This window comes from Puma concolor, chromosome D1, assembly GCF_028749965.1.
Source record: "Puma concolor isolate L17-30 chromosome D1, mPumCon1.1.hap2, whole genome shotgun sequence".
Taxonomy (NCBI): domain Eukaryota; kingdom Metazoa; phylum Chordata; class Mammalia; order Carnivora; family Felidae; genus Puma; species Puma concolor.
Genome location: NC_141676.1, coordinates 8,013,657 through 8,041,595, shown reverse-complemented (window position 1 = coordinate 8,041,595; position 27,939 = coordinate 8,013,657). Strand labels below are relative to the sequence as shown.

The 27,939-nt window shown below is 50.2% G+C and overlaps 1 protein-coding gene across 8 annotated transcripts in view; it reads left to right on the top strand.

Annotated features, from left to right (window-relative positions):
- The window catches only part of MARK2 (microtubule affinity regulating kinase 2), a 58,398-nt gene that overhangs the window by 10,822 nt on the left and 19,637 nt on the right, over nt 1-27,939 (top strand). The window contains exon 1 of one of the 8 annotated variants that reach the window (XM_086677100.1): nt 14,045-14,069. The exons of 6 other annotated variants lie outside the window; for them this stretch is intronic. The gene's annotated coding sequence lies outside the window, so the exon portion shown is untranslated. Of the gene's footprint in view, nt 1-14,044; nt 14,070-25,505; nt 25,901-27,939 lie in introns of those variants that run through there. One more of the 8 variants, XM_086677102.1, reaches the window with a different exon arrangement.

The following is a 27,939-nucleotide window of genomic DNA, read 5'->3' as shown; positions in this document are numbered from 1 at the left end:
TCTGCTAGCGATCGTAGTCGTGAACTTCTCTCCTGCTAGACACTTGTGGTTTAAGGAGGGGAGGGGCATTTTCACTTGAGTGTGTCCTAAAAATTATTAATTTTTATTAAGTCTCAACCCTCTAATAAAAGTCTCTTTAATATTTTGAGTGATGAAACGCCAAGTATCTATGGGGCACTGGTGCCGTATCCCATTGTACAGTGACGGTCTTGAGAAAACGTACTAGTGTGTTGGAGCTGAGCCAGTTGCATGGATCATCATCTTAACTTGAAAGATCAACTACAGTTATTCACACTTGAGTATTTAGTGGACATTTTCTTGCAAGTGAGCGAAGTGAGTCTGTCACCGTTGCCAGGGATAAAAGTCAAGCTTTCAAGCAAAAATGAGAATTTTCAAAAACTTGGATTTGTCGAAGACGTTTTTGACGAGATCAGTGGTAAAATTAGTGGAATGTGATCTTTTGATATTGTATGAAATGTCAATATTTGGAAATTCTGTATAATTCAATGAAGGCATATTTCCCAGATTGCCAGTAGGTAAAAGAGCCATTCAAAGTGCAAGATGACCGGTGTATTTTAACATAAAAAGTACACAGCAGATTCATTGATAGGAGCGCCTAGGGGGCTCAGTCGGTTGGGTGTCTGACTCTTGATTTCGGCTCAGGTCATGATCTCACGGTTCGTGAGATTGAGCCCCATGTTGGGCTCTGCGCTGAGAGCGTGGAGCCTGCTTGGGATTTTCTCTCTCTCTCTCTCTCTCTCTCTCTCTCTCTCTCTGCCCCTCCCCCCGGCCCCAGAACAAATAAGTAAAAAAATAAGTAAACTTAAAAAGAAAAGATTCATTGATAAAATTGCAGATTGCAACTAGCTTTTAAAAACTACTACTTTTGAGTTTGGGTCTGGTGTCAAAGAAGAAAATTCTGAAAAGCTATTACACTCCATTTTCCAGCCACAGGTCTATATGAAGTGAGATTTTTCTTCATATCTTACAACTGGAGCAGCAGATTGAAACACATCGGATGCGGAAGCAGATATAAGAAGTTGGTGCTCTTTCATTAAGCTAGACATTAAAGAGATGTACAACAGTGTAAAACAGTGCAGCTTTTGCCGTGAATTTAATTTTGTTTTTGAAAGTACGGGGTTTTTTTTTTTTTTGTAAAAAAAAAAATAGGTTGTTTGTATAAACATGTAATGGGTTTATTGTTTTGAATGAATTAATAAAAATATTTTTTAAATCACCATTTTAGTTTCTAATAAGGTAGCTGTCGATAACTATAACCCACGTAAACCAAAGATTTGTGCGGTCCTCAGTAATTTTTTTTTAAGAGCGTAAAGAGTTCTTGAGACCAAAAAGTGAGAAAATTTTTGTTTGTAGACAAAACTTGAGTCGATTGACCGTCTTGGGTTGGGTACTTGCAGTGACTTCATAGGGATCCTTGTTTACCATTCAGGCTGCCATACGTCCCTGTCTGGGCCTCAGAGACTTTGACCCAAGCTACCTTATTTCCTTCTAATGCGTATAGCATTGGCCCCATGGGGGTTTGTTGTTGTTTTATCAGTGGTTCCTTTTATTCCCTTTCTGCCTTTTTCCTTAATTTTTTTTCTTTCTCTCATTTTTCTTTCTCTTTATTCCTCTCTTTTAAGCCCCCCCCCCTTTTTGTCATTTTTTTCTTTAGTTTTTTAGCATGGGGGTTTTTGGGGTTTTGCCTGGCATTGTGTTTTGATTGGATTATGAGATCAGTTCATGGGGCGGACTTCCTTTGGTATGTGTGAAATTGTGGTTTGGCAAACACAGTTTTTTCATTAAAAATAAGTAACTCATGTTTACATGTAATGGGTTTATTATGTTCTTTTATTTTTTATTTTTAATTTTTTTTTAATGTTTATTTTCGGGAGACAGAGAAAGATAGAGCATGAGCAGGGGAGGGTCAGAGAGAGAGAGGGAGACACAGGTTCTGAAGCAGGCCCCAGGCTCCCAGCGATCAGCACAGAGCCTAATGTGGGACTCCAACTCACAAGCAGTGAGTTCTGACCTGAGCTGAAGTCAGACGCTTAAGCCACGGAGCCACACAGGTGCCCTTATTATGTTCTTTTAAATGAATGGCTACATCTTTAAATCTTTTTTCTTATTTTCTTTTCTCTATTATCTTTTCTCTATTTCTCTTATTAATACAGTAAATATTAATAGATATAATCTACATAAACAAATGCTTTTTGGGGACTCAATTATTTTTAATAGTTGCAGGGAGTTTCTGAAACCAAAAAGCAGAAGAATCCTAGTTGTAGACAAAACTTGGATGAATTCTCCCTGGCTTTGGTTGGCCAGTTTATTGGTAATTTCATAAGAAACCATTTTGCAGTTCCCAGCCCCTGCCTAGTCCTGGCTGTGCCTCAAAAAGGCACTTGCTGCCTTGGTTTTCTGTTGTTCTAGCTGAGGAAGGGGATTTTCAGCTACCTGAGGAACTGTGACCAAAGTTGGCTCCTTTTCTCTTCAAAAACAGAGCATTGACCTTGTAAGTTTTTTTAAACAGTTATCTTTTTTAAATTTTGAGATAATTTTAAATGAAAAGTTGCACAGCTAACCCAAAGAGTGCTTGGACGTTCTTCACTCAGCTTCCCCTTGCGTTAACATCTTCTATAACCACAGAACACGTATCAGAACTAAGAATTAACCTCAGTATAATACTATCAACCACAGTACAGAACTTGCTCAGATTTCATCAGTTTTTCCACTGATGTGCTTTTTCTTTTCCAGGACCCAGTACGGGCTTTAATTGTCATGTCCTGTAGTCTCCTCAAATCTGTGACCATTTCGGGGCACCTGGGTGGCTCAGTCGGTTAAGCGTCCGACTTTGGCTCAGGTCATGATCTCACGGCTCGTGAGTTCGAGCCCCACGTCAGGCTCTGTGCTAGCAGCCCAGAGCCTGGAGCCTGCTTCATGTTCTATGTCTCCCTCTCTCTCTCTGCCCCTCCTCCGCTCATGCTGGCTCTCTCTGTCTCTCAAAATAAACATTAAACAAAAAATTTTTTTTTTTAAGTCTGTGACCATTTCCTTAATCTTCCCAGGTCTTTTATGACGTTGACAGTTTTGAAGAGTACTGGTTAGTTTATAGAATGTTCCCTAATTATGGTAACCTAAAATTTTCTCATGGCCTGGTGCTTTAACTCCCATGTTTTCATTGTGGTAAAATACACGCATCAGATTTAGCGTTTTAATCTTCTCTTTTTATTTTCATTTAAGTTTATTTTTAATTTTTTTTTAATGTTTGTCTCTGAGACAGAGACACAGCATGAGTGGGGGAGGGGCAGAGAGAGAGGGAGACACAGAATCCGAAGCAGGCCCCAGGCCCCGAGCTGTCAGCACAGAGCCTGATGCGGGGCTCGAACTCACAAACCGTGAGATCATGACCTGAGCCAAAGTTGGTCGCTCAACCTCGCTCAACCGACTGAGCCACCCAGGCGCCCCAAGTTTATATTTATTTTTGAGACAGAGAGAGGGGGACAGAGGATCCGAAGCGGGCTCTGCTGACAGCAGATAACCCAATGCAGGGCTCGAACTAAAAAAAAATCGCAGGAACATGACCTGAGCCGAAGTCAGATGCTTAACTGACTGAGCCACCCAGGTGCCCACCCCCCATTTTTATCTTCTAAGTCGGGTGGCATTAAGTACGTTCACAATGTCATGTAACCATCTACTATTTCTAGAAGTTTTTCATCATCCCAAACAAATTCTGTATCAATTAAATAGTAACTCTCCATCTCCCGCTCTCCCAGTCTCTTTTAACCTTTATTTTACTTTCTGTCTCTATGGATTTGACTACTCTAGGTACCTCATGTAAGTTGAATCGTACAGTATTTGTTTTTTGTGTGTCTGGCTCATTATACTTAATGTTTTCAAGGCTCATCCACGTTGTAGCTTTAATTCCATTTTAAAAGTTCACTTGGGTTTTCCTATGATGGTATGTATTGAGTTGATATGTTAGAAAATATAGTTATTAAGATTATGTTGTAATTGGCTTAGTGATATTATTTTAAATGAATTAATAGACAATGTAGCATTTTCTAAGTTTTAGTTAGAATACAGTGTGTAGACCCACATAAAGAAAAGCGATTTGAGGTCCTTAGTAGTTCAGAGTATAAAGGGTTTCCAGACAGAAGTGTGAGAATATCTTTTGTAGACCGGCATTGGGCTTGATCATCCCTGTTCTTGATTGGTTGGCTACTTGCTATGACCTCATACTGAGCCTTTGTTTTGCAATTCCCAGGGTCCTGGCTGGGCTGCAGGAAGGTACTTGCTGCCTTGGTTTGCAGTCATTCTAGCTGAGGAAGCTGGTTCTCAGTGACCTGAGGGACTTTGACCAAAGTTGGCTTTTTTCCTCCTTCCAATATAGAACATTGGCCTTTGTTTCCCCATTAAAAAGATCATTTGGCTTACTTGGATTTCATTATGACGGATTTTTTTTTTAAGCTTATGCATTGGCTATTGGTCAATTCCAAATTTGAAAACTGCAAAGCTTGCTTAGCCTCTATCCTTGAAGAACCTTGGTGCCTGGAATAGCTGAAGGCTGGGAGGCTCCAGTCACCCACTGTGGCCAGAACACCCAACATTCTGTTCCCTGGGTGGCTGCAGAGCCTACACACTTTGTTCCTGTTTCTTCTGTGCTTAACTCCTTGTTGGCCCTGTTTCTTAAACATGCTGCCACATCTGACACTTAACAGAGATAGGCTTAATTCCACCACCCCCCCCCCGCCCCCCCCAGATTTGGTGTGTAACAGTGTGAACTTTGCTTGATGAGTCTTTAAGGGACAGGTCAAATAGCAGTGGATACATAGTTTCTAAGGTATCCTATGGGGGTGCCTGGATGGCTCAGATGCTTAATGGGCTGCCTCTTGATTTCGGCCCAGGGATTGTGGGATCAAGTCCCATGTCAGGCTCCACACTGTCAGTGCAGAGTCTGGGATTCTCTCTCCCTCCCTCTCTGCGCCTCCCCCCCACGCCCTTTCCGCACCCCCCCCCCCAACCGGCACATGTGCACACACTATCTCAAAATAAATAAATATTTTTTGTAGGGTGCCTGGGTGGCTCAGTCGGTTAGCGTCAGATGTTGGCTTAGGTCATGATCTTGCAGTTCGTGGGTTTGAGCCCCACCTCGGGCTCTGTGCTGACAGCTCAGCCTGGAGCCTGCTTCAGATTCTGTGTCTCCCTCTCTCTCTCTCTCTCTACCCCTCCCCCACCCCTATCCCCACATTGGGTCTCTCAAAAATAAACGTTAAAAAAATTTTTTTTTTTTTAAATTTTAAAGTATCTTACGATTCTCAGCCTTGTTCTTTTGCTTGCACTCACCCTCCAATGTCCATGGAACCTCTGACTTTGGAAGGCTTCCCTTGGGACCGCTAGTGGTAGACCTTTGGGCCTCCTCTCATAGTTACTTGTACCAGCTTTAAGCAAATCTTTTTAAATTCATCTCATTTGTTCAGAATCACTTCTCATCGGGTCATTAAAAAACACTGTTTAATCAGGTGCTTAACTTATATCAATTTGAGTCTACAGATAGACTTGCGGGATTATAGCTCCATTCCCCATCACTCAGCAGTCCCATAATCCTCTGCTTTTTACACAAAGCTTATTTCTTTTCAGATTCACATGTGGCTTTCATTCCAATTCCAGAATTGAACTTGATGTGCTTTTCTCTCTCTCTTCGGCCGCTGGTCTGTATAGAAGATAGACTTTTGCTTTCAAAGGAGATTTGTTCACTCTATTAGCTAAGGCAGCGACTCAGTAACGGTGCCTCTTGGACGGCCCTCTAGTACATTAGTCTTCCAAGTGGTTGGGGAACTCTCAAAGGGAATGGACTGAGTACTTGAAGGGTCGACCACCCCTGCCCGTTGTCACTCACGGGGCACGGTCTGCTCTGAGGCTGGCGTCGTTAGCTGTGGACATAATAATAGCCTGTACGTATTGAACACTTACTTTGTCCCAGACGCTTGTTTAGCTGTTTTACATTGATTAACTCATTTAGTCTGTGTGAGATGGTGGGTCTTAGTGAGGAAATAGAGGAAATAGAGGTGAGGAAATAGAGGCCCAGAAATGTTGAATAGCTTGTTTGTTACAAACCCAAGTGGTCCAGAGGGCATCAGTGTCAGAGCAAGACTTTCTTAACTGTGGCAAATCCTTTGGTTCTGGGCAGTAGGAGACAGATAGATACCTTAGGATTCGCTCCTAGTCAGCATGGGGCCGGCTCAAGAGTTAGTTGTTTCTTCCTGCCCTTCGTGGCCCTAGGGGTACAGACGCAGCTGGCCAGGCTCACCTCCCCTGGCCTACAAGAGCTATGGGAAACTTTTTAAAAAACTTTATTATTTAACCCTCGCTTCTGATTGCCCTCTTTATCTCTTCTCATCTTCCGGAATTTCAAGAACCGTTTTTAGAAAAGCCAGAATTCTGAGACCTAAAATGAGTAACTAACAAGTAAGTACTGAGCTCGTAGCATGGGACGGCTTTGATCCCTAGATTTGACTGCCCTACTCTGTAGCACCCGTGAAATGCTGGGATCCTAGAATGCTCTTTGTATGCGCTCCCACACCCCTGCTCCCCCCAGAAAGAAAAAAGCTGTTGTGCATGGGTATTAACTGTGTACGTTTTATCACGAAAATAATGTTCTCCCTTTACAACCGTCTACGTGCCACTTACACAGAGGCCCGGAGCCACTTGCTTTTAGCCTTGACTGCCAAGGGCACTGAGCACCGTAGCTGGTAGTACCAGGCTGCTGTGTGCATTTGGGACGTGCCAGTGCAATCCTGGGAGCTGAGCTCTGGCAGTCCTGCTGTGCCTCTTTATCCCACTGCTTGTTTTATATGCCACTACTTCCTGTTTGCTTTTGTTCAGTCTTCGTCTGGCTCCCTCCTCTCCCCAGCTCTGCTTCTGGATCTCCGGGACCTCTGCTGTTTCTTAGAGCGACTGCTCTGTGCCCCTCTGTGGAATTTAGTTCACTTGAGTTTATGCGTTTATGGTTTGATTCACTTGCCTGTCTCCCCCGGACAGCGGTGCCTTTTCTTTTAACGGTAGTGCCCGTCAGACGTTTTGAGGTTTCTTAGCAAAGTGCTGAAATTTTAAGGCTATTTTAAGATGCCAGCGTGGGGTGAGTAAAGTGGCCGCCGCTGTCCTTACCCACTTGTGCCCTTCTTGCCGCCCTAGCAGAGAAAGAGAGGGAGTCCGACCAGGAGTGTATTTGTGTTCAGACCTCATTCGCTTCTCCAAGACCACGGTTGCGTGCCATTTCTCAATTACTTTCTTTCTGTTACGGGGTAAAACCAAGGTCCACGTAAATGACTTCAAGAAGCAAAGCCTGTCAGCTTTCTTATGAGTGGTCTCCCCCTCCCCACATCCCATCTCCAGCACATTTTTATCTCTCAGCAGAGGTAGCTGCTGTTCACACACAGGTAGGTATTCTTTAGAGAGTGCATGGCAGTGTTTTCTTGCTAATAGAAAGGCTGTCGTAATGGGTTAGGTCCATAGGGGCTCGGCCTTTCTATACTTGTATTCCCAGGAAGAAAAATCTCTACCTTAATTACCACATCACACTGGCAGAGAGGTGTGGCTGCTAATTGATTAGATGACAGTCCTTTGCGTTGATGCGGAACCGTTAGGGTGGTTGGGTTTCGTTTTGTTTTTAAATAAACAAATAGATTTGAGCTAGGTAAGTTTATTTCGGAGAGATGAAGTCCTGAGGAGGGATTTCCCTTTATGAATCTCGCGTGTTTAGTGCCGTTTCTATGTCCCTATTGTCTAACCTGGTAGTAAGCACTAAGTTGGCTTTTCTTGCCATTTTGGGGCACGTGGGGAATAGGTCTTTTCCTCCCCCTGTGTCTCCGGCGTGCTTCCTTTCTGCTGGGTACAACAAGATTCCTTTATTTGGTTTGCTTGTCCTTCCCTCCTGTCTTGGAATGGTTGAACTCTATTCTGAAATATATTTTTAAGATAGCGTCTAAAAGCAAACACCCTGCCTTCCTTGAAACCACAGAAACTGCTTGTGAAACAGCCGACAGGGCCAACTGCCAAGTCTGCACTGTTAACCCACCCTGATGACAAATGTCAGACACTGAGGGCGCACCGTAGTCATGACTGGTGTGAGGGTTTGCTCAGTAATAAATGTGTAGGTGCTGAGCTCCCGGTTTCACATCCAGAAGGCCCACATAATAATATTCTTCATGGTGAACCATTCCAGGAGAGTCTTGTGTAGCTAATCTGCTGTCTACTATACAGGAAAGGTTTAAAAAAAATTTTTTTTAATGTTTTTTATTTATTTTTGGGACAGAGAGCATGAGCAGGGGAGGGGCAGAGAGAGAGGGAGGCACAGAATCTGAAGCAGGCTCCGGGCTCCAAGCTGTCAACCCAGAGCCCCACACGGGTCTCCACCTCATGGACTGAGATCATGACCTGAGCCGAAGTCGGACACTTAACCGACTGAGCCACCCAGGTGCCCTTTTTTATTTTTTATTTTATTTTATTTTATTTTTCAACGTTTATTTATTTTTGGGACAGAGAGAGACAGAGCATGAACGGGGGAGGGGCAGAGAGAGAGGGAGACACAGAATCGGAAACAGGCTCCAGGCTCCGAGCCATCAGCCCAGAACCTGATGCGAGCCTGACGCGGGGCTCGAACTCACGGACCGCGAGATCGTGACCTGGCTGAAGTCGGACGCTTAACCGACTGCGCCACCCAGGCGCCCCTAGGTGCCCTTTTTTAAAAAAAAAAAATTCTTTTAATGTTCATACAGGAAAGGTTTTAAACAAACCAATTCCCATTCCTCCTCACCTACTTTTTTTTTTTTTTTTTTTAATTTCAGGAAGTGATTTTCTTTTGAGGTGATTTGGACCAAGCTTCTTACCAGCTTTTCCCATTTTTAAGTTAGAACTGGCTTTAGAATTGTTTTTCCCCTCAGTGGAGGAGAACTTGGGCCTTAATCTTTATCCCCAGGCCCTGAAATGACTGACTTCTGTTTTTTGTTTATTTGTCGGTTTGTTTGTTTGATGGCAAAGAATTTTCTCTGTCTAGGGAATTTTCTTTCTTTTCTTTTTTCCTTTTAATTTTTATTTAAATTTTAATTAGTTGACATACAATGCAGTATTGGCTTCAGGAGTAGAATTCAGTGATTCATCACTTAGGAAATTTCATTTCTTTACAAGTACTTTCAGGAATGAGTATTTGTTCCTCCCTATTATCTTCCTAAAGAGCTCTGAAACCTCTGGGAGCCTGATAGGCGAGAATACAATTTGAAAACTGGCATCCAGACACCTGGGTGGCTCAGTTGGTTAAGTATCTGACTTCTGATTTTGGTTCAGGTCATGATCTCATGGTTCATGGGATCGAGCCCCATGTCAGGCTCTATGCTGACAGTGCAGAGCCTGCTGGAGATCCTCCCTGTCTCCCTATCTCCCTCTCCCCCCCCCCCCCCCGCCCCATCCTCTGCTCACTTGCTCTCTATCTCTCAAAATCAATACATAAACATTAAAAAGAAAACAGTATCAGCGTGCATTGAGCTATAGCACTGATTGAGTGGGAGGGGAGATCAGGCTTGACAACCAACAATTGAGAAATAAAAGGAAAAATATTTAAAGTGCTCCCTGTTCACAGCACTGTCATGGGGGTTCTAGATGCAGAGTTTGAGGAATCCTTTCCAGGTCTTCCCCAAGAGCACCCTCTTTTGTCCTTTTGTTAGGGGTTTATTCTCACTTCATTTCCATGACCTGAGTCCTGAGCAGCTTTTTTGACTTTATGTTTAAGTTCTCTTCCCACATCACCTTTGCTTGTCTGTTAGGCCTGCCCCTAGTTTCCAGATGGGGAGGAGACCAGGGAGGCTAAATGGTTTATTTTTCAGTGAGTCTCGCTGGGTTGGCTTCCTCTTAATGCCAGCATCGCATGACTCCCCACAGTTGGCTCAATGGGGGTGCATCCCCATTCGTTGAAGCCCCAGGGTTTAGATAGATACTGGCAGAACTCGTGAGCCTCGCTAGAAGTGAGACCTGGGATCTTCAGATCTCTCCACCCGTGGTTCTTCTGAAGGAAAAAAACAAAAAAGTCACAGACTTCTAGTAAATTGGAGGGATTAGGTGGACTGTTAACTTTAGTTCTTGGGTTTGGTCCCACCTTGGACTGTGATTTGTGTTTTTTATCTCTCCTACTAGATAATCAGCTCTTTTGAAGTCTGAGCTGTTTTTATCCTTTTCTGTGTACCCTCTTCCCCCAGAGTCTTGGAGTGCTTCGTGCAAGGTCATCTCTCAATTGTGAAATAAAAAGTCAGAAAAATTATAAAATGGGCATTATTTACTTACAGCTACCCTTGGGAGCGTGTGTCCGTACTGATTTGTAAATCCGACCTCTCTCTGTCTGGTTTTTGGACACAGAAGTCACAAGTCTTCATTTGTGTCTTAGTAGGTGTAATAATGACTACAGAGAACAGCTTTTTCAGGACGAGGGGATGAGGAGAAAATTAACTCTGTTACTGGGTTGTGTTAGGAACCCAGAGAGGAAAGTGCATGGGGAGAACCTGCTGCCGAGGAAACCCTGTCTGGCTTCCTGAAGCAGGGACCAGAGCCAGGAAGCAGGCCCTCCTGGCTTTGGGGGAGCTCCGTTCTTGCCTCTGACACACAGCATCTCTGGCTACATAGGGGCTTCTGGTTCAGTTGGCCTCATCCTCCCCTCTTTTGGATGGTTGAACAGAGAGAGGTACACTGAGTGTTGGGGATCTTGTCCAGAGTTGGACAGGTCATGCGGTCCGTATCAGAAGGCTGGAGTTATTTATAGTGGGAGAAAAGCGCAGGAGCGTGGCACAGGAAGAACTCATTTCACACCACCTCAGCGCCCGGTGATGATGAGAACCCAGATTTGTCTTCGAGCGTCTCAGGGCAGATCAGTTGCTTTTCTGAATTGACCAAGAGCTATGACATCCGGGCAGTGTTTTCCAGGACCGATGTGGGCAGGGCAAGGATGAGATGGTGGAAGACCGTTTTCTCCTCTCTTCTTGATTCCCTGGTCTTTGTGACTCAGTGTGAGATCTCCACCTGACTTCTGAATCTTCTGTTTTGGAGCCCCTGCCCAAGGCCCTAGCCGCGCAGGGTGGTGGCATCTGGACCTGCTCGACCGGTCTGCTTGGCCCCCCTCCCCCTCCCCTTACTCTGAGCTGGGAGGCTGAAACCGCTGCCTGGGGGCTTTGCCAAGCCAGTTTCTCCTCATGGGGCGCCTGCCCTGGCAGTCAGGTGGGGAGCTCCCACCCAGGAGCTCCCAGAGGAATCAGGCTAGTGGGGGATCGGGCTGCAGGGTGGGGGAGGGGGGTGCCACACACCTACCATCATTGTGTCTCCTCGGCACTGCTCACACCCGGGGCCTGCTGGAAATAGACTCTGTGTCATGGTGCCTTTCCCTGTGCCTTGTAGCCACGCTCCTGGTAGGCAAAGAGGCTGGGAGGGTTGAGGAGCTTGTAAATTGTGGGTAAATGAAGTCTAGGGGGAGGGAGAGGGTCCTTCCCTAGGGCACACTATGTTTCTAAGTCTGGGGGAGTCACCTGGGTTAACTTGAATTTGTTTTCAGCCCTAGGCAGGAGACATTCTCCAGTGTGTGAGCCTGGTGTCCAAGGCATATTAGATGAGGTTGACTTAAGGAGCCAGACTGAGGTAGCTTGAGCCGATATAAGCCAAGGTCAGGATGTCGTCTTCAGGACGTGCGGACCATGCCCACTTCCTGCTGCAGTCTCAGGGATGGGGCTGGAAGGCCTGCGAGCACAGAGGCACCGAAAGCCCTCAGGCCTCCACAGGGCAGACCCTCCCTTTTATAAGTGGGGGAACACAAATCCCAAGAGGATGAATGACTCACTCAGGGTAATATCATTTGTTTGCGGGGGGCCGCGTCTAGGGTCACCCTCCCGGGGACCTTGGCAGTATACCCGCGTCGCTTCTGCTTCAGAGGCATTCCCATGGAAGGCCTGTGTAGGGGCTAACCTGCAGACCTCCTGGCGGAAGGGAGGCCGGGAAAGGACAAGTGGAAGGGCAGCAGGCCCCGGCTCCACACAGCGGAGATGAGTTCTGAAATCCTGCCAGAGACTTTGGCCACAGAGGTGCCAGAAGGCCGCAGGGAACGGATTTAAAGCAACGGGCACCAGCATTATAGTCCTGACCCGGGTTGGAGCCCAGGTGTGCTAAGAGCTATCAGGTCGGGAGACTCCGGAAAAAGCAAGAGGACCCTGACCCTGACTTTTCCTCGTGAATCAGGAAGGCATTTACGGAGAGCCTGTTAGGTGCCGGGTATGCCTAGGCACCGAGGACACAGAAATGACCCCAGTCCTGGAATTTCCCCCTCAGGCCGCTCTCTCAGCCTTGCATAACTGAACAAGGCAAGAGTTGTGAAGTAGGCCCTTCCCCAAGCAGTGAAGTCCTTGCACCAAGAGGCTTGAAGTTCTGTGACAAGGACCTTGTGAAGTCAGAGGGATGGAGCAGGGAAAGCTCTGGAAGTGATGTGTGAGCCGAGGCTGACCAGGAAGAAGAATGGGAGTGGATGATGGATGGAAAGTGTCCCAGGCGGTGGGAGGCTGTAGCAAAGGCCTGGAGGTCTGAGAGAACATTCTACATTTGAAGACAGTTGGCTGGAGCCCAGAGTGAGACCCTAGGAAGGGACGAGGGCCAGGCTGGAGCTGCAGGTAAGGAAAGGGAGCCAGCCAGCTCATTATGCAGCCGAAGGAAAAATCCAGAAACCGTGTGGGTCTAGTCTGAAAATCAGTTGTATGTATATACATACGTATACATACGATTTGAAATTGAAGCCGTCACTTCCTGTTGCCAGTGCTGGGTGCCCTGCTGAGATTACTGCTGGCTCCCCCCACCCCATGTTGTAGAGGGAGAGACTGGACTGGTGTTTTTATGTGCTGGTGCGGGTGGAGAGGAGGCTGAGGCTGTAGTCCTGGTGGGATGACTCTGGCTTTGACTTCGGAGCAGCCTGGCCAAGGACACTTGGAGCTTCTTCAGGCCCTGGGGTCAGGACCGATTTCCCTTTTCTTTGGGGGGAATGACTCACGGGCCATCGCTGCCACCCGAGGTTCTGCAGGCTTTCCTGAGGCTGTCTACGTCAGCCAGTGGGCCAGTGTTGAGAAAGAGGAAGTACCTGGTGGCCGTCCCTCCTGCCTCATATTTCTGTCGCTGAACAGCACCTCTCCGTGGCAGCCTTGTGCTCCGCTCCGGCGAAGGAGGAGCTCTTCCCTCCCTGTGGGAGGGGCTGTCATCTGTGGCTTCTGCTCTACCCTTGGTCACAGATTAGCTTGTACTACACAGCCAGAGAGAGTCCACTCCCTTTCTGCCTGTCATCAAGTGCTCGAGTGGGAGACCTTAACTTACAAAGTGGTAGAAATGGCCATGCTCCAGACTGCAGGGTTCAAGGCACAGCCGGGGAAGCGTGTGAAAATTGACCTAAGGTTAGAGCTTGGTGGGCTGTCCGCCTCAAAGGTGTAATGGGACAGCGTTTTGCTTCTGACCACATATGGACACTGCCCTGCAGACAGCTGGGCTGTCCCCTCTCCTGCTAGGGAGTGAGTTTTGTTCCAGTGCCAACCTGGCTTTTACTGTTTCCCTTCCTGTCTTTCCCCAGGGACCATGAACCTGCCCACCCCCTGTTATGTTCTAGTTCTGATGGGAGTACCATTCAAAGTTCTTGGCAGGAGACCAATTCACTTCTACCCGTGTTGGTTTCCCCTCCTTTTCCCAGTGTGTTTGATGTGCACGTTCCCCAAAGTTCCTTCTGCAGCTGGTTGGCTCTGTAGTACCCATAGATTGGAGCCTGCCCACGGGGGCAACTCCGCTGCTTCCCTCCCTGGTTTTAGGGGCGGGGCTTGAAAATAGAGGATCATACTCTCCCTCCTCTCCCTCCTCTTCCTCCTCTTCCCCCTCCTCCCCCTCCCCTGTCCCACCCCCAACACTGCCAACCAAACTGGAGTGACCGCCTCAGAGGCTCCAAGCAGCCTCCAAGCGGGACTGAGCCCGGCTCATCGCCCCACATGAAGGCAGCTATCTGGAGAAAGATTAATGCACGTGTGAGTATGTGAACTCCGGAGCACATCACCATCTCCGGCCGGCTCTCTGTGGCAGGTGTGGACTCACTCTGGGGTTAGGGAGACCAGGACTCCTTAAGAGGAGATGGTGACCCAGCCAGGGGTGTGTCTACCCAAGGCCCACCCCCTTATCTAACACATGGGGAAATGGAAAGCACTTCTGAACACCCCAGCTCTCCAGAAGAGCTTGATGGATGGTTCGGGGAGGATATTCTTGGAATCCCTTGCAGCACAATATCCCTCTTTTCCCTGAGCCAGGTTTCTTAGTTCCTAAGCTGGACAACTACCTTCAGTTTTCGTAGGAGGGGTGTATCTTCCCTGACCTCGGCACGATTGTGAGCGGAAGGTTAGGAACGGTAGCTGCTCTCCCAAATGGAAACATCTTCTTGCTGCTAAGGCTCAAGTGCCTGAGGCAGAGACCAGACCAGAGTAGCCCAGGCTTGCTGAGAGGGGAGGATTGGTTATTTAGGGGCTGTGACAAATGGCTTTGGAGAGGAGCAAGGGAGAGAGAATCTCCTTTCGCAGAGCTTCTCTGCAGCATAGCTGTCCAGAGTTTAGACTGCCTGGAGCCACAGGCTCAGGTGCTGACGGCTCTCCCCTCCTCCTTTCTGTGTCTTGCGGCCAGTGCTATCATTGTCAAGTTGACCCTCTGATTACGGAGGATGATCCCAATATGGTCCCCCGGCTCCCTGCTGCCTGAGCCCTTCTGCCCTGGAGCTGTACCTAATTTGTCTTCAAATTCTGACTTTGAGTGGGGCAAGAAATGGAAGAAATGGTCATAGGAAGTTGTGTTTGGGTGGTTTGACTTCTGATTGGGCTTTAGGCATCTGAAAACTGAGTGCTTTTTTAATCCAGATTTCCCTTCGAAACCTCTCTCTGTGCACAAACCCTATACCTCAGACAATTCTTGGCGGGCCAGAAAGGCTTTGCTTGGATATGAATTTAGTATGGGGGTCTTCCCGGGGTCCCGTGTTGTCCATCTCTCTAGTCTCTCCCACTGCCCCCCCCCCCCAATAACATTAACCTTTCATGTAAAGAACGTTGGAAAAATTGAGTACTGTCTCAAGGTCACTGGATCATAAGTGGCATTTGGCATAGTTAGCTGGTTTGGCGTTTGGTGAGAGATTTCTGCTTTATATTTGAGCAAAAGATTTCTTGGCGGGAGGCCTCTATGCTGTGTTGCCAGTGCTCGCTTGCCCTGTGTACAGGGTTTGCCCCCTTCCCTCCCCTGACGGGTCGTTTTAATCCTCTTGCCTATAAACAAGTGCAGTTTTCAGAACGTGTGTGGGGCCAGCTCACATGACCTTGGTTATCTCCTCATGGGGTAACCAGCATCAGCTTTAGATACCATGGTCACTTGACGTGGCGGAGCAGAGCTGTCAGTAAAGAGGTGGAGACGCCAGGAGGACGCCTGGGTTGGCCGGGGAAGGTATGGTGGTCCCCCCCACCCCCGCACCCCCGCCCTTACTCAGTTTTGCTTTCTGCAGTTTCAGTAGCCCCTGGTCACCCTCGGTCCAGAAGCAGATGATCTTCTGACCTATCGTTGGAAGGTCAGTAGTAGCCTAACCCTGTGTCACAATGTCTACATCCTTCACCTCATTTCGTCTCACCACGTAGGCATTGTATCATCTCACATCCTGACAAGAAGGGGGAATACAGTACAGGAAGGTATTTTGAGAGAGCACATTCACATGACTTCTATTACAGTATGCTGTTTAAATTGTTTCTTTTTATTATTAGTTATTGTTGTCAGCCTCTTACTGTGCTTAGTTTATAAATCAGACTTACCATAGGTGTGCATGTATAGGAAAATTCACAGTATATGGTTGACCCTTCAACAGTGTAGGTGTTAAGGGTACTGACCCCCACAGAGTCAAATCTGTATGTAATTTTTTGACTCTCCCAGAACTTAACTACCTGCAGCCCACTGTTGACCTTACGGATCGTATGAACAGTTGATTAACCCATATTTTGTATGTTTTATATGTAATATAGTGTATTCTTTTTTTTTTTTAAACGTTTATTTATTTATTTTTTTTTTTTGAGAAGAGAGAGACAGAGCATGAGCGGGGGAGGAGAGAGAAAGAGGGAGACACAGAATCCGAAATAGGCTCCAGGCTCTGAGCTGTCAGCACAGAGCCCGACGCGGGGCTCAAACTCAGCGACAGCGAGATCGTGACCTGAGCCGAAGTCGGACGCTTAACCGACTGAGCCACCCAGGCGCCCCAAGTGTATTCTTAACAATAAACTGGAGAAAAGAAAATGTCACTAAGAAAGTCATAAGAAAAGGGCACCCGGATGTCTCAGTTGGTTAAGCGTCCAGCTCTTGATTTCGGTTCAGGTCATGATCTTGTGGGTTCGTGAGTTTGGAGTTCCTTGCAGCGAGGAGCCTGCTTGGGAATTCTCTCTCTTCCTCTCCCTCTGTCCCTCCCCCTCCCCCAACGTGTGCACCTGCGTGCTCTGGTGCGCACCTGCGTGCTTTCATGGACACACACTGTGTCTCTCTCAAGATAAATAAGTCAAAAGAAGAAAAAATACATAGTACTGTACTGTGTCGGAAAAAAATCCGTGTATAAATGGACCCGCGCAGTTCAAGGCTCAGCTGTATGTAGGGTTTGGTACTGTCTGTGGCTCCAGGCATCTACTGGGGGTCCTGGAGTATATCCCCCATGGATGAGCAGAGACTGCTGTCAGTGGGGCTGGGGGTGTGATTCCTTAGTGGGGAGCAGTAGGAAGAGTCCACTCCCGTGGGGTAAGAGTGAGAAGCAGTTTCGTTCCTTCTTGCTTTTACTGTTCCTGAATTCCTACTTCTGGTGTCTCATTTATCTTTCTCCTGTATCTCAAATCCTGGCTGCGGGGGGCCCCCGGACACGCAGCTGTTTCAGGAAGCTGCCCCTGAGACAGATGCAGGCTCCTTCATGGATACAGAACCCGGCACCGAAAATCCCATCTTCCCAAACAGTGATTTTGTTGTGTTGTGCGAAGGACAGCTGGTGGTGGGAGCCTGGCCGCCACAGAAGGCCGCCGAGCCTCTGAGCCAGAGGCGCCCAGGAGCCGGGGTGCAGCTGCATTTTCACCGCGGCCGCCCCCCACCCCCCACCCACCCCATGCAGGTCTCCCTTGCCTCACTACTGAAGAGGCAGCACTCAGTGCATAGCAGGGACTCTGGCCACACTGTGTGTGAGTTGTGTCTGTTTCTTAAATATCTGTCCCATTTCTCCTTGTGACTGTTGACTTGCAGAGGTTCATGTATCTGGAAAATTTTGGGAACATTGCTGACATCGTATACCTCGGGAATCGTGGGATATACTCTGGATCTTCCTAGGGTGGGATCTGTGTGTTGAATGTGCTTCTTACCAGGGGAGAGCAGAGTGGCCTTTTATGGAAGGGATAAAACAGTTGAGCTGCTGGAGCCTTCGCTGGCTCTGCCAGAAAAACCCAAGTCCGGGCCGTGCCAACAGATGACCAGAACGTGGTCTTCATCTCAAGAGCTCTCCCGGGCCAGTTTGGAAAGATCTATCTCTTTTTGGAGATAGAGAGCATTTTTGATGAACATTGGGTAAAGAAGTTAAAGCCAAAACTCATATTTTTTTCTGGTAACCTACAGAGTAAGTTGAGAAAGCATGTGGAATTATAGTGATAATAGCTAGCATCTCGTGAGCGTGTATTACATGCCAGGCATTGTTCTAAGTATTTTGGATGGGGTTTGATATTTCGACAATTCTGACCTCATACCTTTTGTTTTCTCTTGGTAGGAACCCCCTTATGCCTTTGGGGTCTTTGTCTGTGGTGGGTGCATGGACTAGATAGAACAACAGAATGAGCAGCAGTGGCCTCTTGCTGCCCGGCTAGCTTCGTCTGATCGGAGGTATCCTGGGTGGCATTTCCCTCCCAATCTTCAGATCTTTGTTTAGGCCACCGTGCCTGTTGGCAATAGGGCCGCCCTTCGGGATTTGTTGGGGAGGGTCTGTTTGCCTTGGTAGGCACCCTTTCTTCCCTGCCCTCTCTAGGTGAATTCGGAGGTGAAGAGCTAAAGACTTGACTGCTTGCCTCCTTCAGAATAACCAGCATTCTCTTGTCTGCAGTCTGTGCCCGGCAGTGACCCCTTTCTTCTCCAGCACCACCTGTTAATCGGGGGTGGTTCTAGTTCCCGAGGGCTTCCACCGGCACTGAGCTAATCCGTACCAAAGAGCCCTCCTCCCAGGTTCGTGTCAGAGCTCAGAAAGCTCAGACTCTTTCCTCGGACTTTGAAAAGATGAATTAAAGTGTAAAAAAGTACTTTTTAAGGAGGCACTTGTAATGGATAATGGCTGTCATTTCATTTACTATATATACACTCTGCTCCCTAGGTCAGCCCCACCAAGTAGGATGTCCTGAGTAGAGCTGCCATTGCCGCCAGAGGAGGAGCAGTGTTTGGCTTTAGGGGACACCTGGGCCTAAAGTTACAAGCTGACATGTACACAAGCGTCCCTGAGAAACTTTCCAGCCTTCTCCACCTAACTTTATATATATACATATATATTTTATTTTGGGGAGAGTGCGAGCAGTGGAGGGGCAGAGAGAGGGGGACAGAGGATCCAGAGCGGGCTCTGCGCTGACAGGCTGACAGCAGCGAGCCCGATGTGGGGCTTGAACTCACGCACCTCGAGATCATGACCTGAGCCCACGTCGGACGCTCAACCGACCGAGCCACCCTGGTGCCCAGTCCACCTAACTTCTGACAAATGAGTCCTCTTCCAAACATCTGGCCAGCTAGCCAAGGCACCTGCCCAGGTCATGGCCACTTAGTAATAGGGTCCAGCAGTCCCAGGGTTGAGGCCATAGTGGCAGCAGTGGGCCCAGTGACTTTTACAGGAAGTACATCCCCAGCTTCAGGTGCCAAACAAAGAGACTGTTCTAAAGAACACTGGCCCCTGATGTGTCAAGGGACGGTCCCAGGTTCCCTTTTCTTCTCTCTCCAACTGGAACTGGAAGTTCTCCTACCTGGTCTTTCGTAGTTATCCCTTCTCTCCTAGAAGGCAGTACCCACTCAAAATTCCTTTTGAAACTCCAGCCTCTTTTCTCACCTCTGCCTGGGTTCATTTCGCATTCCCTCCCTCCTACGCAAACATGCCGGATGCTTTGAAGCCCCCTCCGCCAGCTCAGGTCCTCTTGTTTTAGGCCCTCACCCAGGGTTTGAAGGTTACCGAGCCTTGGTTTCTGCCGCCCGTGCTGCTTGTGGGGAGCAAAGATACGTTCCTGGGTCCCGAGGTAGAACTGAGTTAATTTTCCTGTTCCGGACTATGGTTCGCATCTTACGTACGGATAACCCACTACTTCAGACACAATGGTGGGCCCTCACAAGCCGGCTGAGACAGCCACCATTTGTTCCTTCTCCGAACGAACGGAACTTTTGGTAAGTTGGAGATCCCTTGGCTAACGTGCTGCAGCAGGTTTGTTTGCATGTGCCTTGTGGAAGCGCTCTCAGTTTGTAGTGCTGTCGCACCGTCTATTAGAAAAAGTAAGTTGTCCTTCTGGATATCAAGTGACAAAGACAAAAACACAGACGCCACTTCCCACCCAGAAAGGTGGTCTGAGAGCCACACTCGCTCCCGTGATTGCTCTAAGGGACAAGTGAGTCCAAATTCTTAATTTTAGCTGATCGGACTCATTGTCAGGAGGTGCCGGAAACAGCTCGGCGGCCCTCACCCGCTTGCGTTCCTGACAATCTGCTGGAGGAGGAAGATGACGCCTCGGCCTGTGAGCGGGCGCAGCCCGGCGGGGGTTTGGTTTGCTCGTGCAGAGAGCGGCCGGTTGGATTTTTGATGGTCCTGTAAGTGGAACAGCCACACGGCAGCCCGGCCAGGTGGGAACGGTTTCGAGGCGGTGACAGCCTTAGGTGCTTTCTCTTACTTCTTCTCCTGCGTGAGCTCTGACCCCTGGCCGTGGTGACTTCTGGGGCAGCAAGCGTCAGCCCGGTGTTTTTTCTGATACTTCCTCCTCCTCCTCCTCCTCCTCCAACACCCTCTTTGAAACCGGAGGAGTAGGAAGGCAGTCTTTTTTCCACTTCCAGGGGAAGCTGCAGTGGAAGGAGGCACATGTCTTATTCAGCACCTTCCAGTGTGGAGCTGGAACTGGACAGGACCCAGAAGGCCTGTTTCCCAGCCTGGGGCTGGATCTGCTCCTCAGCAAAAAAAAAAAAAAAAAAAAGTTATAAGAAAACCATGTTGGAAACGGCAGAGACAAGGGGTTAAATCTGCACCCAGGTAGAAAGGCTGTTGCATAAACGCGGAGAGAGGTTTTTTCTTGTTGTTGTTGTTGTTGTTTTTGTTTTGTTTTGTTTTTCTTTTTTAAGATCTCGTGCTTCTTTTTTACTTTGTGTTGGCAAAAACCCCAGGAGAAGATGGGAGATTCTGGGAGGAGATGATTATGCCGGGTGAGTCAACTGAGCTCCCCAGCTGCCGTTTTTAGTTCCTTTGCTTTTCTGTAACAGGAGGCAGCTTGGGGAGGGGTGGGGGGGGGCAGGGGGGAATGCCGATTTGTGCAGCAGGACAGGAGGCAGGTGTGTATGGGTGAATCGTTTTGGCATTCTGGGGTTGACAGGGCCCTACAGTCATGACGTTGGTCCAAGGAGGAAATATTAAAGCAGAGCTGTCTGAGTGTGGCACACAGTAAGTGTCCCCTACGAGTCACGGTCACCTCCCCAAATTGGTAGCTCTTAGAATGGCTCGAGCTGCATCGCACCGCCCCAGCAAGACACAGTGGTTTTGATGGCCAAGCGGTGGTGGGATTGAATGTGAAGAGGCAGAGAAATGGGTCTTAAGCGGGAGGGCCCAGTGGTTGTTGGGCATCACGAAGTTTGGAGGAGAGGGCTCCCCCTCTGTGGTGAAAGGAAGGCTCGGGCTGGTTTGAGGGGGTCGGGGATGGGAGCGTGTGGGCGTCGGCCGTCCCATCCCTGGCTGTGCCCGTATTCCGAGTCTGCCTCCAGTTCACCTTGGTGACCACCTTTACCTCCAGCTTTGGGTGAGGAAGGAGCACCGAGGGCCTCGTCACCGCCTGAGAAAGCCTGTTAATGGAAAGAACACTCCATAGATGTCCTCCATTCTTGGGAGAGGGGGTCTTGTGGCTTCCTGCCCGCTTGGATGTTGTCTGCAGAGGACACAGATGGGAGTTACTGGTGTGGGTCCCAGAGACCGTCATGAAGATGCCCCCACACATCTCCTCCTTTATTCATTCATACGCACGTATTCATTCAGTACCTATCGAATACTCCTGCTCTGTGCTAGAGGCATTGTTGTGGGCCGTGAACACACCAGGGCCCTCCCTTCAGAGCGTTGTCTGGTGGGAAGGCCAGACGGTAGCCAGCAACTTCAAAGGGCAGCAGCTGCCTTGAAAGAGGAGAAAAGGGTCTTTGGCAAGAGGTTCTGATCTTCCTTCTGCCTTTGTCTTGGCTTCCAAGAGGGTGGCTGTAAGGATCAAAAACTGGCACCGTTTTTATTCCTCAACTATTTCAACGTGGGCCAGCCGGGCACAGGCACCCTTAGGCACCGAGGGCGTACGAAAGCGAGCGAGACGCCGTCTCTGACCTCTCAGAGCTCTGGGAGGTTCAGGCGTGGAGACGCACGGTCACAAGAGATGAATGGGTACCGACAGGGCGCTGTGAGAGCCAGAGAAGGGAGAGATCACTCTCTGCTGGGAAGGTGTTGGGCTGATTCTTTGAACAAAAGGATTTGGGCTAACCTAGGGATGAGAGCGTGTACTGCCCTGGATCCCTTCAAAAGAAGACGTTACGTGATAGCTGGAGCCTTGCCCTTGGTGTGCGTGCGCCTGGGTGGCGCTTACACACCACGGTTCGAACCGTTCCCAGCCGGCAGCCAGAGTGGTGGGGCTGGGGTCCCACCGCGGACCTGTGACTCCAGAGTGACTCCCCTTCCCACCGTGCCGCGTCCAGCCGGACAGCGTGCCACACAGAAACAGAAACTACTAGGCAAAGGACAGGAAGGAAGAGGGAGGCCCGGACACCTCAGCTGCACTGGTTGGTCTCCATCAATCCTCTGTAAAGTGAGCCAAACCCTTCTGCTGCAGGCTGTCTCCTGCCTCCCCCAGAGCCCTGGGCTGCTGGCAGGCTGACTCTCCTGTGATATGGAGGAACTTGTTGGTCTCCATGGTTACGGGAACCCACTGGTACGGGCGGCGCCGAGTGGAGTGTGAGGCTGGCAATGAGAGCTTCCCCCAGCCCTTGGCACCATGTGGTACTGGTATGTCGGCTGTTTCTTGGACCTTTTCTGGGAGGAAGGAGTTAAGGAACCCATGAGGAAGGGAAGAGCAGGCACACCTTCCTCGTCTTCTGGGCTCCTTAGAGGCCGGAGGCGTGGCTGCCTTCTCATTCACCCGCTCCCCTTGGCAAGAGTGGTTTTATGTTAGGAAAGAGGGTCCTTTTGCCCGACAACCCAGCTGTGGTAGAAATTGGACTTTTCCTTATTCCAGAAGCAATACCTGCTTTACTGCGGTGGTGTTTGTGGTCAAGTCTGTAGCGATGACAGATGACAGCTCTTCTCAGGGCTCAGAGGACTCCTTGAGAGGGGAAGCAGGCTCCTCCCCGAAAGTAAAATGAGATTGTAGGAAACGTTGTCAAGACCTCGCTGCACAGTGGGTGCTGTGGTCCACACTGGCGTGGGTTTCTTCATTTTGTCTTCATGCCGATCTTGTGAAGTGGGTGCAGCTGGTGTCCACATGTCCCAAACGAGGAAGCTGAGATCTAGAGAAGTCAAGGAATCTTGGTCGTGCTCGGTGAACTAGTAAGGAGCAAAGGCAGGGCTCCCGCCCCAGACCCGCCTGGAGCTCTGCCGTGCTCTCCCGCCTCCTTTGCTAAGTAAGCAGAGATACTGTGGTGAATCTACTAGACAGTTCCCTCCTCTAAACTCCTAGAAGGCAGGAACCAGCTCTCTCTGAACTTTGCAACTGGCCCTGGCTCCAGAGGTAGGCACTCAACAGAGGCTTGCTGAGTCAGCAGTGGTAACTGGGGACTGAGATCGAGCCCAGGACCCCAGTGAGCAAATTCTCAGGGATGAGGTACTGGACGCTTGCAAAGCTCTGGTTGCTCAGTAGAATCCACCTGTTTGGGGAAGAGCCCAGCATTTCAAGTGGCTGCAAAGGCAGGAGATTTGAGGCACGCTCATGGCATTGTGGCTCTCGTGTGTGAAGGGGAGCGAGCTGGAGGTGCTGGGTCGGTGCTGACCTCTTCGCAGGCACATGCTGCTGACCTCTGCCGTGGCTGCTTTGAGGCCTCCAGGCCGCTCCCCTCCTGGCCCAGGCCGCAGTGCTGGTCTCCCTGCCTTGGGGTGAGACTTGCAGCTCAAAGAGCTAAAGGGCAGCGAACCACCTTGCTTTTGACTTTGTGCTTCCGCCGTAGGCTCCCGCAGGTCTCCTTTATGGGGGGAGGCACCTGCCGTGGCCGGAAAGAGGGAGCAACCTTTCGACACGGCACCACCTCTCTTCCACACCAGGGCATTAAGGGAACATGGGGGGTCCCCCTGGGGGAGTAATTTGGGGGTGAGGAGGACGCATCCCACCTCTCTACGGGTCAGTGCTTACCGAAGCCTTATACGATGCCTCCTACCCACAATGCTCCTCTGGTTTATTGACTCTTGGCAGTTGAGGGTGACAGTTGCTCAGGACTAAAGGATGCAAGGAAGGCTCCTGGATGCAGTGAGGGAGGAAGGGTGAAAGAACTAGCGACTCACCACGTCCACGTGACTTGCCAGCTCAGTCATACCCATTTCTCCCCAGCCTCTGTGTTAGCTCGGTACTTCCTCAGTTTACAGAACCCCTTACTGCTTCCCACAAACAGGATTGAGGAAACAGTCCTTCTGTCACATTACAAAACCCTAGGGACTAGAAAAATGAAGCCATTTGATCCTGTCTGATCCTCTGAGTGGTCGCAGGCAAGCCCGAGCCGAGGGTCCAGAGGGGTGAGAGCAGGGCGTGCTACGGGCCCCCCTGGGGACACCCTCACAATAGCCCTGTGGCAATGGCCTGAGCCAGACACTGGCTTTCCTGCTGCCCTAGGCATCTCTCCCCTCCTCCTAGCATGGAGAGGCAGAGCCAGGGACTTACCTTCTTTGGGGGGAAATAAGACAGATCAGGCATCAAGAAAGGTTGATGAGAAGCCCACAAAGGGGACCGTGAGGAACAGGCAAGTGGTGGCGTGGACACGGAAGCCCTGGGCTCCAGTCCCGCTCTGTGCTGGGAGGCCATGGGACCTTGGGCAAGTCTCACACCTTCTGTGCTTCAGTTTCTCACATGTCACGTGAGGATGCTACCTATAAGGGTGGGGAGCGTAGGAAATACGTGGCAGCAGAAGGTAGTGTCAGAAACATCAAATCTGTTGGCCAGGGCTCATGTGTTAGGTGAACACTGAGTAGTGTGGTCTCCCTGGGATCTGTGCTCAGGTGCTGGGCGGGGCGGGGGGGTTGCACAGAGGAGCCTTCGTTTGCCCTTCCATAGAGGGGTTTATGGCCTACCAGCATGAGATCTCTCAAGAGTTTTCTTAGTGGGAAAGATCCTAACCTGAGAAATGGAAGGAATTCGAAGTAGATCTGGAAGCCAGAAGAAAGGTGTGCCCAGGACTCAGAACTCAGACAAGGGGGGTCTCCAGGAGCCCCATGTTAAGCAGGTGCCCAGACAGCAGGGCTTTGCAGGGGGAAGGCATGAGCTCCAGCATCCCTGCTGCCTCCAGCCCTCCAAGTTCTTAAAACAGTATCGTTGGGGTGGGAGGGGGGCGGTGATGGAGACTACCTGGAGGTTAGGCAGGAGCCTAGGGATGGACTCCCAGAAGCAGGGCTGGAAGGGACTCAGAGGGACATTTGGTTGGTTCTCCATCTTTTGGGCAAGTTGTAGGATTAAATGCCTCGTTCTGTATCAGTGACGAAGGTTTTAGTCTAGAACCCATCGACCTCTAAAGGGGCTTCTTCACGGGGTCCCAGAACTCCCTGAAATGATGTCCAGAATATTTTATGTCTAAGTGGATTATGCGTTTTCTAAGTTAAACACTGCTTTTTGTGAAGCAGGAGGTCCATCTGCCACTGTTGGATTGCTGGTTTCTGCTTAACCCCCGCCTTGTTCTCCGCGGGTAGTTTGCCGGTCCAGCAGCAAGGCTGCTGCTCTCTGGGTCGGCACGCCTGATTCACGCACACGCCTCCCAGCCAATTGGAGCCCCTACCCAGGTCCCACCTGCTGCGGGTGAGATAAGGACTTTTATGACCGCCCTGGCTGGAGTGAGGCTCCTCACCCTCTCCCAGCTGTTACCCGGCAAAGCACCTTGGGGAGGGTGGGGCAGCCCGCTTCCGGGGAGGGGGAGGGGAAGGGAGAAGGAAGTTGATCTAAACCCGCCTCTTTCTCTCTCTCTGTCTGCCTTCCTTCCCCTTCCCTTCCTGCCCCTTTCCTCCCACCTTGCTCCCGGTGTAGTGTCCTGGGACGGCGTGCATTTTCTGGCCACCGGGCCCTGGCCTGCGGGAAGCTGTGGGGCTTTTCGTCCCTGTTGCTCTCCTTGCCAAGCCCGGTCTCCCTCTGCTACTGGTGGTTTCGGTTGCGACACAGTCCAGGTTCCCAGGCAGGAGCTGCTCGGGCCCGGCTGCTTCACTGTTTTTCACTGAGGAGGTGGTGGAAGGTGTCGCCTGCTTCGGCTGAGTAAGGGTGGCTGGCAGAGCCGGCAGCCCCCGCCCTGGGCCTGGCTCTTCCCGGCCTCTGTACTTTGCCCTCGCTGCCTGACAGGTTCTGCTGTGGGCTCCGCTGAATGGAAGCTGCCGGTAGTCCTTGTCCCTTTCTCCAGCCGGGTATGTTTTCCCCTTCTCTGCTGTAGGATTGCCCCCATCCTCCCTCCTCCCTCCCACCCAAACACAGGATCTTTAAAGAATTGCTAAGTGGAGCCAGGCGCTAGCACAGGTAGTAAAATTCATGGAAAGAGGCACTGGCTGGGAAGGGAAGAGGGGGCAAATACCAGAAGAGTCTCCACGGGTTGAGTCAGCAGGCGCCCCCCAGGGTGAGAGGAGAACCAGGGAGGGTGCGCCGGTGGGAGACTGGGATCTGGGGCGGCCGGCCGCCCGGGGCCAGTGCCCAGGGGACCCTTTTCTTCCTCCCATGGGGCCCAGGCATACTGTGCCTCTGGCCAGGGAGTGCCTGCTTGTCACCCTTCCGAGTCCTGGGGAAGTCTCAGGACACTTGAGGCCAGGCCTGAATGCCCAGCCCCACAGCATGAGCCATTCTCGGGGAGCACTGTGCTCGGGGAGAACTGTTGGTAGGAGCCCCCAGCATTAGGGAAGGGGCCCTGCCTACCTGAGTCAGCGCTGGGCCTCCGGGGTGGAGGCTGTCTTCCGGGCGAACCTGGCAACACGCCTAAGGCTGAGTTTGGAGATCCCAGGTTGAAGGGCCCACTGGATAGAAGGCCCTTTCTCTTCTCCCTGGGTTCTACATTCCACCATCTGTTGAGCCCCCGAAGCGGTTCAAGTCCTGCTTCTGAGTCGAGCGTGCTTGAGTAACCTGTGTGGTCTGCCCTTGGTCCCAGATACTGTCTCACAGGGCAACCCCCTGTTCTTTCCAAAAGCTGCCTGAGAGCCATGCTGTCAACTTGCAACAGACGTGCTCAGATTTGTAGGGTCTGCCTGTGGTACGCTGTGGGCCAGAGCTTTGGGGATGTCTGGTGTTCCTACCTTACTGTGAGCAAGGAGGACAGAGGTGGAGGGAAGAGTGTGGATTTAGCGAAACCCTGGGGGCTATGGGGGGGCCCGGAAGGGCAGCCAGTCCCCAGCCCCCCACACAGTGGTGAGATCTGGGTCTGCGCTGAGTGGGCCTAGTCAGGACCGTGGAAGAGACAGACGGTCTCCATGCCCTTACCTCCACTTTAGCCTTCAGGGCGGCCACCTCACGTGGGGCCTCGGTCCAAGAAACGTTTTCTACTGGAGACTTTCTCTTTTCTCCACTCCCTTTCTCCTTTCTTCACTTCCTCCCCTGGGCTCTCCTCACCCTGCCCCCCCCCCCATCCCTGCTGTGTCTCAGAGAAGAGGCGAAAGGGAGGGACGGCTACGCTCTTTTGAGTCCTGAGAGTTGGGTGATTCGGTCCTGAAAGGCGAGTGGGTGAATTTGGGAGCAGGGGATCAAAGAGCACAGCCCCTGTTCTCTGCTTCTCTGGGTCCTGGACAAGCAGAACCTTCCCTCTGTTCCGGATGCCCGGCTTGGAACCAGCCCTTCACGGCTGTCCTGTCTAGTTGCGTCCCATGAAGGCTGGAGGTGCTGGTGCAGGCTAGGAGGGCTCCACTAAGAGGTGGAAGTCTTGTTGACAAAGACAATAGTATTTGGGAACTAAAAATAATTGCGATACGGGTCGCTCTTCATGCTGTACTGGATAAAGCATTTTATGTGTGTTCTCTCACCTCAAGTGAAGTTGGGAATATTTTATCACCACTTTACAGATGAGAAAACTAATACCAGTAAGTAGGGGAGCCAGGACTTGAACCTAGTTCTGCTGGGCAGAGCTCCTCGGCCCCCGCTAGACCATCTCCTGACCCAGATGTGTGGAATCACCGTGCACTGGTCATCTTTTGGATGGTTTCCTTCACCTTTTTACTCTCATCTCACTCTTAAGGGTGGTGTTGATAATAATAAAGTTAGCATGTGTTGAGTAATTGGCAGATTTAGGATTTGTCTCTGGCATTTGCACTCATAACCACACCTCTCGACCCCTGAAAGGAGGGAGGTGGATGGCAGGGCCCCTCTTGTGTTTAGTTGACGTTTTGAGGCCCAGTGCACAGCTGAGCCTGGCGGGGAAAGCCATCCTGTTGTACCGCAGTGACCAGCCCCTGGAGCCAGGGACACCAAG